Source organism: Solea senegalensis, linkage group LG13, assembly GCF_019176455.1.
Source record: "Solea senegalensis isolate Sse05_10M linkage group LG13, IFAPA_SoseM_1, whole genome shotgun sequence".
Lineage (NCBI taxonomy): Eukaryota > Metazoa > Chordata > Actinopteri > Pleuronectiformes > Soleidae > Solea > Solea senegalensis.
Window position 1 is genome coordinate 14,383,058 of NC_058033.1, and position 15,903 is coordinate 14,398,960.

General features: G+C 40.5%; 1 protein-coding gene across 1 annotated transcript in view; it reads left to right on the forward strand.

Annotated features, from left to right (window-relative positions):
- flrt1a (fibronectin leucine rich transmembrane protein 1a) overlaps positions 1–15,903 on the forward strand; it is a 57,086-nt gene that overhangs the window by 21,063 nt on the left and 20,120 nt on the right. The window lies entirely within an intron of this gene.

A 15,903-nucleotide genomic window follows, 5' to 3' on the forward strand; every position in this document is an offset into this window, starting at 1 on the left:
ATGTTAATAATCTAATCAGGATAAATGTGTACTTTAGTTCTGGGAACAACACAGGCCAGGGTTGAGATGCTCTTTAAAATGGAGTTAATAACTATATTTCTCTCAGCAAGACAGCAGATGTCATCAGGCCCTAAAAAGATGGCTGAACAGCAGTGCTGTAGTCAAAGGTCATGACCGATGGAGAAAATAAATAAATAAAATAAAGCCCTCTCAGAAGCCTAATGATGGTTGTGGAGGCGAGAGCAGGTGTAATGGTTGGGATTAAAAATAAAAAAGAAGAAGGTTGACCTGTCAGGAGGCCTCAAGGCGCCAAATGTGGAAATAAGTCACAGTTGTCTTCTGTTGTGTGTTCACAACAGAAGACATTGGCTCTGTCGAGCAATTCTTTAATTAGTACGGCTGACAAAGGCTTGTTTTAAAGCGGCCGTACAATGAAAACAGTGGAGCGCTGTGTGTGTGTGTGTGTTTCAAGCATCTCATTTTGTTGTACAGTGTTTGTGCGATGATAATAAAGATCTTCTTTTCCAGGTCTGTTCAATTACAGACTTAGTTGGGGCCACATTTTCAAACCAAGAAAATTTAGCTGGGCCACACATTTTTAAAGACACATTAATAATAAAAACTGTACCTGAACATGAGGCACGAGCAATAATATTTTCTCCTTTGAAATCAAAAATGTCGTGGTCGTATCTGTCCTTCACACGCCTCAAGAGTGCATAAAACAAAAAAACCCAAAAGAAAAAGTTTTCTCTTTAAAGTTAAAATGAAATGTTTTATATTTGACGCAGGTTCAATTCAAAGTGCATCAAATCAAAGGGGTGCACAATATTAGCAAAATATACAGCATGTCATGCTCAACGAGTCTTGAGGAAGTTGGGTATTTTTATGTTATGCCTCGGCCCCCACACGGGGCCTAACAACCACACTGATTTCAAAGTGCGCTTAACAGAAAACGAAAGAACTATCACAGGCTACGTAGAGTGTTGCATTCATGGACTGTGCTGCTGTTGTTCATTTCCTCAGTCTTTCTGGCAGGATCACCATCTTGCTCTTGGGCTGCATGTGGCCCACGGCCCACCATTTGAATCGACTGGCTCTTTTCTATTGTATTACTATCACTATCCGACCCGACTGAAGGAGCATCTGTGTGTATACAGTGGCACCGCAGTGTTGGGTATAAGAGTCATTTTATTCTATTTAAAAAAAACAGGCTGAATTTGAGCTGTAGAATTCACTTCACTTTACTCGCACAGTGTTGCTGTTGCCTTCGTCTGTCACACTGTAGTCAGTGAAGACCAGACCTCCAAAATAGCAGTATCTTCTTTTTTTCTGTCTTTTGTTAATCTTGACGATCAGATCCATGTGAGGATATCCCAAGTCAAGGGCATTTTCATAATAAGGATGGAGGGGGCTTGGATATGTGTCCTCCATTTGTCAGATCCTGCTGTATCATTCTGGCCTTCACTCTTACTGCCTATTACCTCTTGTACAGATAGTATGGCAGCCCATGGGACATGTCAACATGCAGACCCATTAAATTATTAGACCTCGTTTATTATTAACTCTGTTGCATACGCAATTGGCCGCAGCCTTTTAATATTCATGCAGCATGACAGTGCCAGCCGATGCAAACAGGACCAAGCGGGAGTTACACGTGCAGGAAAAAAATAAATAAAAATAATCTACTCCGTTTGACATTTTACCTCTTTAATAATTAGTGAGATACAGGTCAGCATTAGGCTACAGTGCATCTCTATAGAGACGGTGTGAATTCACACAGGGTGGCTCTTTAGAACGGAACAGAAGATAAAGGCTTAGTGCTCGTGCTGCAGCCCGGTCAGATTGACACGGCTGGCCAGATCAGCTTGGGCTATTTCTGTCTTTTCTGGTCCAAGTTTGCTGCAGGCAGGAGGTGTTGCAATGCTGTCTGCTCGGCTGAGAGGTCGAGTCGGAGCGAACCGTCCCACACGTGGAGGAAATGTTGGAACGGAAGGTGAAAGTGCTCATTAGTGACGTCAATGACCGGCCGTCGGTTCTTTCGTTGTAATTAGGAGCTTAAGTGATTGGAAATGTATTAATGAAATGTCCATGAATGTCTGTTTCGTTTCCTTTTGCGTGTCATTTCTCAGTGTATTTTCACGTTCGCAGGCAAATTGGATCTTTTGCAGGCAGACTGTCAGCGCTGTTGGGCGGCTGGTGGCACGTTACAGCTGCAGCGCTGATCTGCTGCATGTCATGTACATGTGTCTGCAGGTGGAGGTGTGGAGCTCCGGCTATATTTTCCCTACGCTTTGCCTTCGACAGACACACAAAACATACTTTTAAATCCTCTATCCTCTAAATACCAGGACAGTTCAGTATGAAGTCACGGATCCACTGGTGCTGCACATAATATTGCACAGTCAGACTGTGAGAGGGAAAAAAAAATAAAAGAAATGAAGAAGGAAATCAGAACTGAAACGCTAGAGTGCTTTAACTTTGAAGCAGGAACAGGACGTGCTGGGTTTGTGACATTTGTGGCAGACCCCGAAACTGTGAAGAAAGTTTATTTCACTCTATTTTTTTGCTGAGATGTGCACTGCTTGCAGTACAAGTAGGTAAGAGGTTTGTTCCCAAATGGAGACGCATGTCTCAGTCAGTGTGAATGGTCTCAGGAGTTAACATGCTATGCATGCTATGAAATGCTACGCGGCATTCACCCGTTCTCACGAGAGTCTAGTGAAAATATTAGTTAAAACTAGTTTGTAGTTATATTCACTGACTTCTTGCCACATTTGTGTCCTGGAGGAACGGCACAATGACAAGACACCAAATCAAATTGACACTGTGCTTGAGGTTTAAATCACTGTTGGAACCTCTATGGATAATCTGAATATATCCAAAAAACACGAATCCAGTTTCAGCTATTTTAATATGGACTAAATATTTAAATACATCGATATTGGGAACATCACTAACATCTTCTGGTATCTTTTATTTACTGAAAATGCTCATAATTTAGTGTTTTGATGATTAGGTTATACCAACAGACATACACACCTCATGTGTGGGTCCACACAGGATGAAGACATTGTGGTTACAGCTGTGGTGCTCCTCCTTTTTGCAGCGCTATTTTTCAAGTCAATCTACCAGCGCTGAAATAGAAGTAAAAAACGTCCTTTTATTTTGAATGGAAATCCGTTTGACTGGTGGAAAATGAATGTGCCGGGAGTTCTCAGGGACAGTGTTCTCTGCAGCTGTACTGACTTTCTTAAAGACTATTTTTATTTGATCAAAATACAGTTTGGTCTCCCATAATTACATTATACATTATACATTATATAGCAGCGACTGCTGGCTTTTACAAAGTATTTTACTAAACAAACTAATGCGCTGCTAATTAGTAATGGCTTGATACCAGTTTTCCGTGTCTCATACCAAATACTCGTATCACAACCTGTACCGAGACCAACTGGCCTCATGTCCTCCTTCACAACATCCATGAACCTTCTCTGTGGTCTTCCTCTTTTCCTCCAGCTCCATCGTTGACGTCCTTTGTCCAATAATGGTCACCGTCTCTCCTCTAAACCATCTCAAACCATCTCAGCCTCGCCTCTCGTTTGGAAATCTGTCCATCCTGGTCACTCCCCTTATGAAAATCTCAACACCTTATACCACACAGCAAAAAAAAAACATAATCCTCTAACAGCATGACATGTCCTGGTCACGTGATGATGACATGATGTCTCTGCTTCCAGTCTGTCCTCACTGAAGCTTTTACTGTATGTTGTGTTTTGTTTTAATCGGGCCGAACGATTTGGAGAAAATAATTAAAAGTGTTGTGTTATTTTTCTTTGATAGATGTGATTTAATTGTTTAAGTTAAGCCTTGGTTGACTGTAATATATTTACGTATCACCATCCATTAGAATATGTACTCTAATGCAAGAATAACAAGATGAGGTAAAATGTAATTGAACTGCAGCCATTGCATTGTTTGAAATTTGGATTTGAAAAATGATAATTGTTCAAGTTAATGGATTATATTGGATCTGACTTTTTAATCTACCAGTATCTAATCCAACGATGAGTGATTTGAGTATCGGGTCAGTTTACCCCTGCCCCTAATGTGCATTTAAAATTTGAATTGTTAATGATGAATAGACTGTCGACTGTTGTCTATTTATAATGAAGATTCTAACTCCAGCGCTCGTCACACTGCGCCTCCTCTGAGCTGCAGCCCTCTAGAGATTATAAATGTGTGTTTGTTCAAAGCTGCTTGGGAAAAAAAAAAGTGATAATGATTCGACTTGTCGTTCGGTTGGTGACACCGTGCTCTGTTGCTTTCTCTCACAGGGCTGTAAATTTGTCATTTAACAGGCCGTCCAGACATGACTCATCTGTGGGAATAGTCTTTGTTTTCCCACGTGCCCTCTGCCCCCCCTTCATTCTCATCCTGCCTAATTTCCTCTCCGTCAGCACACTGACCTTGTCCCTCATTCCACCTTGTTTGATTGGAAGATCGTCTGCAGTGAATGTGTGAGCGAGAGAGGGGACAAAGAGCAATCATGGAGGTGGGAGAAAGATGGATGGGGAGAGGGAGCGAGGGAGAGCAGTCAGGTGTCCAGCACTTAAATTGCCTGTTTATTTCCAGTCATTGCACCAATTACACTGATACAGCTTACAAACAAGTGTGCAGTGTGTTTATGTGTATGTGGGAGATCTGGGGTGAATAAGAGAAACAATAAAAAAAAAATGATATGGATATTTTTGTGCTGTATTGTGCAGTTTATATCGTAGCGTCATGTGAGTCACAATCAAGGGAATTTGCATTTTTTGTTCTGTTACCGGGGACAGGAAACTTGAGCTGGATTTTAATTTTAAGATTCGTATGACAATCGGTGTATCCATGCATAAAAAGTGCCCGACTGCATATTTGTGCATGCGTGTGTGTGTACATGGGTGTGTCCCTCTGTGTGTTCTCTGTGGGGTCAGCCAGTGGCTGTTCTGGGAGCAGGAGTGTGATTGTTGGCTCTCTGGGGGAAGAGAGCCGTGCTTGTGACAGGCTGCAGTGATTAGTGGAGCTCAGCCGGCAGAATTTATCAGACTCAGCCAAGGCCACGAACCATTTCGGCCTGCAACGCTGCAATTTGTCTCCCACTTTTGCGCCACGTAACAGCATCCTTGCGGCTTGGGGTGCATGCACACATTCTTGCCGGTATGCGAGATTGTCTTGTTATGTGCAATTCTTGAATGAGGCATGTTTGGGGTGATGAATGGTGTCGTGTTTGCAAGACAAGGTCTTTTACAAGGAGGTGCTTTTGATGCCATGGATGGTTTAGTCATTTTCTGATTTAATTTTCATTCCATTCACTGTTGTCTACTTCCCACACCAATATTAAAAGGAAGTGCTTAAAAAAACACTTGAAAAGTTTGTAGACAATTATTCTGCAAGAGTTGTGAATGAACAGAAATGAATGCTTGCCAGTATTAAAGGTACAGTAGGCGGGATTTTTGTAAATGTGAATTAAATCCAGTGATGTGTGAGAGACAGACATTTCTGCACTAGAGGGGTTTTTGATTTAGGACTGATTGTGCTCACTTTTCAAAATTGGCATTTGCAGATTATTACAAATGTGTGTATATTTAAACATCAGAAACTATGAAAGTGCAGTAAAATTGTGTCCAAAATGTACATTTTTTATTCTTTTGATGACCAATTTCATGTATTTAATATTCAGAGTTTTATATCAGATTGAGGAGTAAAAAAGAAAATCACATATTTTCCATAGGCTTTTACATTTAAGTGTTTTCGTCCTGTATGGACAGGATTGCTTTATTCCAAATTCTTGAAATTGTAAAGGTTTTTGCAGTTGGTTGTTTTTCACTGTGACATCATGTGCACCAGCTCCATCAGTCACATGTTCTGGGTCTGAATATGAAGCAATAGCAAAGAAAACCATCGTAATATTCTTTCGGTTTCATCTGCCAGCTACAGTTTTTTTTTTTCCCCTCTTCCACTCGGTTCCATAGAACTTTATTTGTACAGCGCTGGTCACAGCATACAACATTCCTTATCTCAAGCCGATAGGTTGAGACGCAGAGAAAAGAAGAGAAACCCACGGGTTCTCACAACGAGCAAGCATTCTGCGACAGTGCAGGAAGAAAAACTTCCATTTAAGGGGAAGAAACCTCAAGCAGAGCCAGACTCGGGGCGTGCGGCCATCTGCCTTGACTGACTGGGTTGAAAGGAGACAAATGTGTTAGAAAAGGATAAAGAAGAAGAGAGAGGAACCGGGAACAGTTGTGTAATTGTGGTATTTAGGCAGTGCCAGACTGGTTGCTATTATAATAGCAGTACCCGCAGGTGTAATGGCGTTATCAATTGTAACAGCGGCAATTCATCACTGCAGTTGAGAAGTTATTTCCAGCCAGTTAAAGCTTAGCTCAAAGCGGAACTATGCAGGATTTTTACCCTAATTGAACAGCTTTGGAGTCATTGTGATGGTTAAATGTCTCGTCGCGTGGAGACTGGGGGGGGAGGTGGCTGTCTGCACTCCCCCTACCGTCTGTTAGCAGCAAACCAGCGATGCCCGACTTCTGTCACAGGTGGCGATGAAACTGAAGAACATCATCATTGGACGCTAGCGTAAAATGATTACATTTATAATGTAATGTAGGTCACGTGTCGTCAGCTTTGATTTTTATCTTACTACACAATTAATTAAATAGGTTTCAGGCCTGTGAGTCATGCTTTTCAGATTTCCACTTGGGTCCGTGTGACAGACATAAATTTAGGCCGAAAACGGAGTATTAATTCGAGCACAACAACAACAGTTTGAGTCCACACGGACTTGTATTGGTCAAAAAAGACAACGAAGAAGACACCTTCTCGAGGTTCCGTGAGGACGTCCACTAAAACTCTCAAGGTCGTCGAAAACAGGGGCCGTACTGAGTCATAATTTCCACATTGTGGCAATGGACTGTGAGGTGGAGCGCGAGACTGACGTAGACCCTCATTAAGTACGAATGGCACCACAGGCATGTATGCACGTGAGGAAATGTGAAGCATGTCTCTGTGGACACAGGGTGCAAAAGTATGAGAAAATGATGACATGAGGTCATGTTTTTTTTGAGTGTATGCATCACCATGTATGAGAAATTGACATAGTCTTCCACTGTGAACAGTGAAACAGTAGGAGAAGAAGTAGCTGGTTGCATAAAGAACTCTGTTAAGTCGATGGTGAAAAATGATCTTCTACTCGTCACTTGATTTATAATGCCTGTAAACATTTTGCTGATGAGTTAATGGTCTCAATCTAGACATTCTCTTCAATAGCACATGATGTCGACGTGTAGTTATGGTCTCATTAAGGGGAAAACGGATGATAAAGCGTGACACACAGCAGTGTGATTTCAGCTTCCATCCATTAGGTCTTGTTGGTTTGCAACCAGAAGACTATGTGTAGCTCCTAGAGTCCCTCCCCTTTTCCATGAAAGGATTGCACATGCGACATTAAGGCATTAAGATAATTTAACCACAGCTTTGTTTGTATATAGATAAAATAATGTATCATTTTATTTTGAAAATCCTGCACAGCAGCCTGAACAACACAGACGTTGGCTCTGAGGTCATAGTTTAAAAAAACAACAAAATCATGATGATTGTATACAGTGTAAGTCTAATTTCAGGCACCCGTGTTGGTATTAGTGTGACCAGCAAACCAGCAAACACGGCCTCCTTGGGTTTTTTGTCAGTTGAAGCCAATTGTGAAAACAACATTGACTAAATGTCATCTTTTCAGTTGACGATAGTGAATTTGATGCCCATTAGTTATGGAGCAACATACTGTACCTCAAGCAGGGAAGAAAAACCCAGGAGGGAAATATATGACTTTTAACTTGGTCCATTTTACAACAGTTTTTTTTTTTCGGCCAAGTAACAAAAAAGTTTTGGCAAAATATCCAAAATTGAAGCCATTAGCAAAGTACACTAAAGTTCACTGTTGAGCTCCATAAACTGAGAGGAGCTGAACATTTGGATTCATCGTTTTCACATCCTCACATTTCTTTTAAACTGTCACTTGAAAACAATTTCTTCTAATGAAAATATGTGCTGCATTAACCTGGTCCATTGAAATGGTGATTGTGTTTTCTCTTTCCATGTCAATGAAAAAAAAAATAATAATAAAAAAAAAAATGTTCTTAATTAAAACAACAAACTGAGAGATTAATCGCTGAAGAAAATAATAATGACTTTCATTGCTGTTATGAAGCCGTTCGAGTTCCCGCATAGGAAATGTCAAAGTAAATCCTTGAATTAGAAGAAACTACTTTTAATCAGCCGCTGAACAGCCAATCATACTGGCGCGGCTCATTACTGTCAGAGGCAGAGAGCATGAAAAACACGGATGACAGATTTAGTGGCCTGCCTCAATCCCTCTGGGATACACAGTTTTTATGGTAAGGGAAACAATTCATCACGGGGCAATTCATCAGTGGATAACTTTTAATTAATGTTCAAACCTGTGGACCTTTTTAAAAAGGCAACCTCAGCTGCCTCCCTCATTTGAATGTCTGCTGTTTTGTTTCCTTCTCCTTCACCTCCTCTTCATTTTGCTCATCCACTTCCCCTTCATCACACTTGCCATCTATTTTCCCAGCTTCCCCTTTTCCACTCCACACTCTATTCCATTTTCAATAGATTCACGGGCAAGTCCTTGCTGCTCAGCCCCTGTCAGTATTTGTGTTTTGGTGAATGCTGCTCAGTATTTCTAGCTTTTTATCATCTTAATATCTCTTCTTACCAGCTCATTTATTTCTCTATATCCTCTTTCTCTTTTCTTCCTGTCCTCTCCCTTTTCTCCTTTCTCCTCTGCCTCGAATTATCCACATCAAGGCAGAGTATTAAAAGAAATGGCCGATCAGAGAGTTCAGTGAGAAAGGGAACTATTGCAAGGACGCAAAATGGAGCCGGCGCAAGCAAATTGGACAGTCACAAGCACAGAAGCAGGCTTTGATGTAGGGAAGTCCACATAATGGTGGAGAAAAAGAGATTTGGGACAGATTGATTTGGAATGAAATTAAAGAGGACGAGGAGGAGAATGAGATGGAGTAAATTGAGCATTACATACTGCATTACAGTGTCTCTTAATTAACCGTGTAAAAGCTTTCTTATTAGGACTGATGCACTCCTCGGTTAACGAGAGGGAAAAGGGAGAATTCTCTTTCAGCCGTCATTGAAATGGACCTAAAGGAAAAAAAGCAAAGTGTGAAATAGCAAAGCACCAAGTTTGGAATGAGTGAGAACAACTTGGAGACGGCGATGAAGAGTGGTCCAAGCTCATCGCACGTGTGAAACTGTCTCACTTAATGTGTTTATTCTCAATTATCTGTCATCTTTGTAGTGCTGGTCCACACTGCTCCCCACCACCTCCCTGTCACTGAATAGACACTATGTGCTACTGTGTTGACAGTCCGATCACATCGCAGGGTATCTGTGTGTGTGTGTGTGTGTGTGTGTGTGTGTGTGTGTGTGTGTTTCTGCCTCAGGTTCTGCACCTTAGCTGTCTGGCCGTGTCAGTCATTTTGCCTGTTCATACATTAGTGACACATTATTTCATTAAAAACAAAAACAAACAAAAAATCTCACATCCAAGAACAAATACATGATTATTGTAATAGATTAGAGCTGCAACTAACGATTATTTTCATAATCAATTAATCCGTCGATTATTTTCTCAATTCATCGTTTGGTCCATCAAATATCAGAAAACCTTAAAAAATGTTGATCGGTTTTCGTCAAACCTGGAAATGATGATGTTCCCAAAGTTCCACAAACCAAAATGATTGACTTTTAATGATTTCTTTGTTATCCAGAGCAAAGAAATTAAAAAAATACTCAGATTTAAGAAGCTTAAACAATCAGAATTCTTGTTTTAATCACGAAAAAAGCTTCCAATCGATTATCAAAATAGTTGTCGATTAATTTAGTAATCGATTAATAAAAGATTTGTAATAATTATGAATTAGGACATTTACATTACTTACAAAGACATTGCTATTTGGGATATGTACAAAACCTTATACCAAGCAAATTTTCTAATTTCAGTAGAATTTAAAAAACAATTTGAATGTGCTCCCTCAGGCTACGTGGGATTTATTTTAATATCTCGCAAAAAAATGACCACCTTGGTAGTTGTAGTGCGTAAACACAGCGTAAAACTCACACACATTAACAATTTAAAGCACATGCAGTAAAGACGCATGATTGACGCACAAAGACGGTGAAATTCACACTAAAAATAACACATATACCCAGGATTTTTCTGTATTTGTGTAGCACTTTTCTAGTCTTGAAGGCTGGGAATCTAACCTCCAACCTTTATGGAAAGATGACTTGGTCTATCCTGCGGCGTTTTTCATTACGCCTGCGTCACATGTGCATACATTGGGATGTCACAGATGTGCCAGAAACAAAAGTCAGTTAGAAGAAAAGAAAAACCAATGATAATTACAGTGATGTTTACCGTGGTTACTATTTTTGCTTCTTTTACTGTGGTCCCTCAATAGCTGAGATCAGGGGTCTCAAACTCAAATGACCTGGGGTCAAATAAGTGTTTAGTCTGAAAAGTGGGGAAGAAACACCGCTCAGTAGTGGTTGGGCAATATGAGCCTGTTCCATCATGATGTTGCAGTAATATATTCATAGTGATATTTCACAGAGTTTCAAAGTAAAAGTGCTTGTTTTGATGTAGAATGATGTGCACTTTCCTATAATAAAAAAAAAAACATATTTATGATGCAAAAAGAACTCTATGAACATCAAAAACGGAGAACTAAATCTAAAATTACATAATGGACCATTTAATTTACTGTTGAATGTAATACATTTAATAATGCGGTAGTTACAACCGCGGTTAGGGGTGTCACGATTCTCCAAATCCTTGATTTTGATTTTTGCTTTTAAGGTCACGGTTCCACTTGCAGTCTTTTTTTTTTCTCTCCGATTGTCTACATGGTAACATTGTCAACGGTATCATTTGTTTGCAGTGTACCACACTAAGCCCTCATTGTCAAATTTAAATCATTTATTAACATTATGAAGGTCCAAGTTCGGTTGGTGTGTCGCCCAAATTAACAGTTGCCATGGTTACTATTAGTTGGCAGCAGCTTCGGGTTAGCGGGGGGGGGAGGTAATGTATTGTCGCGCTACAATGGCTACAACCACGACACTGTTTTTTTTCCCCCTGTCTGGCACGTCGCACTGGGGAAGTGGTTAAATCATTCCACTTTTGCTTTGGAAGGTCGAGCTTGTGACGTCGAATGTCTTGTTATTACTAAAATAAAATTGTTGCTAGCAAATGTATACAGTGTTAGATTCTGTCTATATTCTATCACCTCACATTTAAAGGAAGAGGAGGTCGCGGGCCATGTTTTCATTACAACAACATTAAGTGGAGGGCCGCGTATAATCAATTAGGGGGCCACATGTGGCCTGCGGGCCTCCAGTTTGACATCGCTGGCTTAAATGGATTGGATTGATAAAATAAATGACATTGAGTGCTGTCCCAAGTTTTAAAGGATCGCTACAAACATTAATGCTAATGGCTATGTTATCGACTATGCTAACGACCAGAAGCTGAGTACACTGTATAGTGGGCCATGTGCTACGTGACAGATTATACAGTAAATCAGGCCTTAAACTAGATGCACACTTATATTCTCCAACTAATTCAATTTACATTCAAGATAAACTTGCTTAAAACACCTTACCCTCAAAATGTCTGCTTTTTTTTGCTTATTTTAACCATAAAAGGACCAGAAAATGTCCTGTCACTAAGTGCTTTTGTTTACAATTGACTGCATGTTAAAATACTATTTTAACAATTGAAAATGAAGAAAAACAAAAAGGCTTTTCCGATTAGCATAAAAACGTTGCGTAACTACAGCAATGCAAATGCACTTGTGCAAACGCGTCGTCAGCGATGCGCTCCGTTTTAAAGGGTTAAATGTTATGCTTATACATCTCATGGACATCTGATTTAGATGTGACAGAATTATAACCAGTTTGAAATAATCTTCCCTGTCACATGACGTCACACATCACCATACTGAATAATTGTGTTTGCACAGGCCTGCAGAGATTCAAAGACTCTCTTTACATTTCTGTTCCATCATGGATTAAACAAACAAGATATGTTATGTTAATTAGACAGTTTTACAGGTGATGGTAAAAGCTGTGGACAGAGTTAGGTTAGCTGTGTCACCCCTACTGGCACTCTTTATGCTAATCTAACGTATTTAACGTACCGATATGAGATTGAATTGGCACATTTCCACACATATTAAGCTGTTCTGCAAATCTTTTTCTCTTATCGGGGTAAGTTATAAAATAGGAGAAAAGAAAAAGAGGATAAACTGGCAGAGAAATCCTGCGGGGGGGAAAAGGCCAAAACAAAAGGCATTTCTCTTTCATTTTAGGAATTTAATTTAGGGATGGTAATTGTGATGTTTATGATAACACGTGTGCAAAACAAGCCCAAATATTGTGCTGTTGCAGAATTTTTTTTCCAGGTGGCTCAGTCATATCAGAGCCGCTGCAGCCCAGATGGGGAGACAAAGACTGTTTGTCAAGCAACTGGGTCTGAGTCAGCAGAATGTACACAGACTAAATCTGCTCCAGCAGCTGTAGAAGTTGGTCATCCAAAATGAAAGCAAAACGTCACAAGCCTGCACCTGTGTCGCTGTGACTGGCGCGTCTTCTTAGGGGGCATGGATTCTGAGAGGAGAGCAGCAGCTCAGGCATGTCAAGGTTAATCCGGAAGATGTTTGGCAGGAATCCAATCCAGGTTTTCTGATAGAAAAGTGAAGATATTCAACCCAACCTGTGCGTCAGTGCTGGGAATCAAAAGGTCACTGAAGTGTCATTGCAGTGATGGGAAGAATTATGGGATGTGGTGGCAGAAAAGCGGAGGTTTAGTGTGTAGTAAGAAAAGGTTTTGTGCCGTCGTTGGCGAGAGAGCTGAGGAAGCTGAGGAATCTTAAAACCACCAACCACAGGCTGGAAGGATGACGACTGACTTCACAAGCGGAAAACCTGTCTTGTTAATACATTCACTTGAATCTGATTGCCCTATTGATGTCAGCGACGTGCAGACACTAATCAGACCCACTTTTTTTAGAACAATCACTCGCATGTCTGGCTTTTCAATCACAGCTCCTGCTCGTCTCCTCACACACAGCGTATGTGTCACTCTGTGGTTTTGACTCAGTGGTTCCCCGTTTATGGCTGTGACATATGGTATCATGATAAAAAACAGTTGGTTGTCTGTGTTTGCAATAGTCACAGTTTAAAGGCACAAAGATGGGCGACTGAGGGACTGAGCCCCCCCCATCTGAGAGGAGCTTTGAGAGAAAAGAAGAATCCAGAGGGATTAAGGGACGAGTATGAACACAACAGAATGAAGGAGAACTTCAAATTGTGATAAAGAGACTCAAAAGAGGAGAGGGTGGAGAACTTTGAGCTGCATCGAGAGGCTTTGAGTTGCGATGGAGACATTTGAGATGCACTTGGGAGCGTCAAACTCTCGATAAAGAAGGATGAGAATCAGCTGTGTTATTAGCAGCCATTTTTACATGTTCTGGCAGGAGAGGCACATAAAATAAGGATGGCTTTGTTCAGTTCATGTAAGTCAGGACTGTGTGACAAGGAGCCAGCCTGCACCCTGAAACTGTGGAGGATGAATTGAACTCAGCCATCATTATTCCACCTGTGCTTTTCCCCCAGTAAGACCTGCCAAAATGGCTGCTGGACAAAGGGTCCAACAGACCCCAAAACCAAAATGTAAACAAGAGTTCATTCATTCATAATCTACAGCTTTAGGGTTGTGGGGGGCTGACATAGGGCATAATGTGGGGTTCACTCTGGACAGGTCGCCAGTCAAACGGCTAATTCCGAGTGTTCAATTAGCCTCTGCATGTGTTTGGACTGGGAGCAAACCAGAAAACCCGGAGAAAACCCACGCACACATGGGGAATGAACAGAGTTGTGTGCCCCAAATTGCTGTGGGAATAATACACAACTCCTTATATGGACATCCTGGGGGGGGGGATGTCCATATAAGGTCACATATTCAGGCTTTAACAGAAATGCTTCTGTGTTGTTGAGTCAAAGTTATTACTTTACTATCTATTACTATTTCTAAGGGTTAATAATGATAATCCAAATGTAAAACTGATGGTACACTGGAATGACCAGCATGAGGGCATCAGGAACTCTGCTGGTTTAAAACGCCATTACAGACATTGTCCTTTACGTTATTGACACATATTAGCATTGGTTAAAATCTAAACAGCAATTAATCCGAAGCTAGTAAGCATGCAAGACAAAAGTAAATTCCATGGGTGGACAATTCTATGGTTTAAGATCCTTTATCTTTTTTTTTTAACATGAATGTCAAATGTTAAGGGCATCAGATGTTTCTAAGCTGTGAAGCGAATCCTCCCTAAGGAGTGTGAGACCTGCAGAGGTGATACAAACACAGTGTGAGGTGAAGGAAACGAGTACATGCTGGTGTTGTGGATAAAGCTGCTTAAATGTCATAGTGAGTTTTGACACACTTTTACACTCCTAAGTCAAAACAAACACCTATTTTTAGATTCAGTAAGACTTACACACCCTTCGCAATATCATTAGCTTTTATATGCATCCCCAATTTAGCATCCACAAAGCTCCCTCAAAATCATCGTTGGAGATTAATGGAAACGTGCCTGTACATAGTTTCCATTTTTTGTTTTAGTTTCTGTTTTTGAGCACTGAGACAAAGGCGCAAACAAATGTTATTTTAAATATGTGTTGTGCTGTTCAAATTTAACACGCAGACTCTGGTGTTCATGTGCACCTACAATGTTGTTTTTCTCAGTGAAAATTTTAGTTCTTCTTCATTTTGAATTGTTAAGACACTATTTTAAGGTGCAGTTAATTGTAAATAACTGCCAGATATTGAAAGTTATACTGGACAAATGGGAAAATGCACTTATTCACCTTTTTATTGTTAAAATATGCATAAAGAAAAACCTGGCACTTTGAGGCTCAGTTGTTAAAAAGTTAAATGTTTGTGAAATCTTTTTTGCTTAAATAGCCTTAGAATGATCATTCCAAAAGACGGGTGTCACCATTGTTTACACACAGGACCATTAAAACATATATTTTGACATGAAAACACAGCATTAATTGTGGTTTTTTTTTTGCAAAATACTTTCATGGGGCTTATTCAAGGTGGCACGCTCCAGAATTGACGAAAGATAAATGCTAAACTGCTCTGTAGACAAAGTCATGTCTGAACAGATAAGGTTCAGTTTCGTGAAGAATGAAGTGAAGAGTGAAGCTGAAAATCATGAAGGAGGATGGTGTTGTGTCTCAGGTCACGGAGCAGTCGATGTTCGCTGCGAGAAAGACACCTGATCAGCATTAAGCAGAGGGGAAGGCGATGGCGGAGGGAGCTGCTGGCAGAGTTTGCAGAAAATCACCTGGGAAAATGAGAGAGATGGACATCAATAATCACTTTCTTTTCCAAGTTTGTGACAAGTGCAGGAGGCTGAGGAAGGAGTCGGACACCAGTGTTGTAATGGGAGAAGCAAAGACTTGTTTTTCACGTTGCTTTGTTGGAAAATGTTCACATCAAAACCCATCTTGGTTGAGTCGGATCGCTTGCTTTGTGCAGTTTCTCTGAACTCGCTTTGATTCGGCCACCCCGTGATTATCAGGGCGATGCAATATTCCACGTAGTGAATAGAAACACAGCATTAAAGTTGATTGAAATCAATGGGAAAGAAATGGGTTTCTAAAGTTTGTCGACTTCATAGGTCAGAATTAGTGTTAAAACCACTTTGAGATTAAGTTCAATTTATTTTTAGTGTTTCT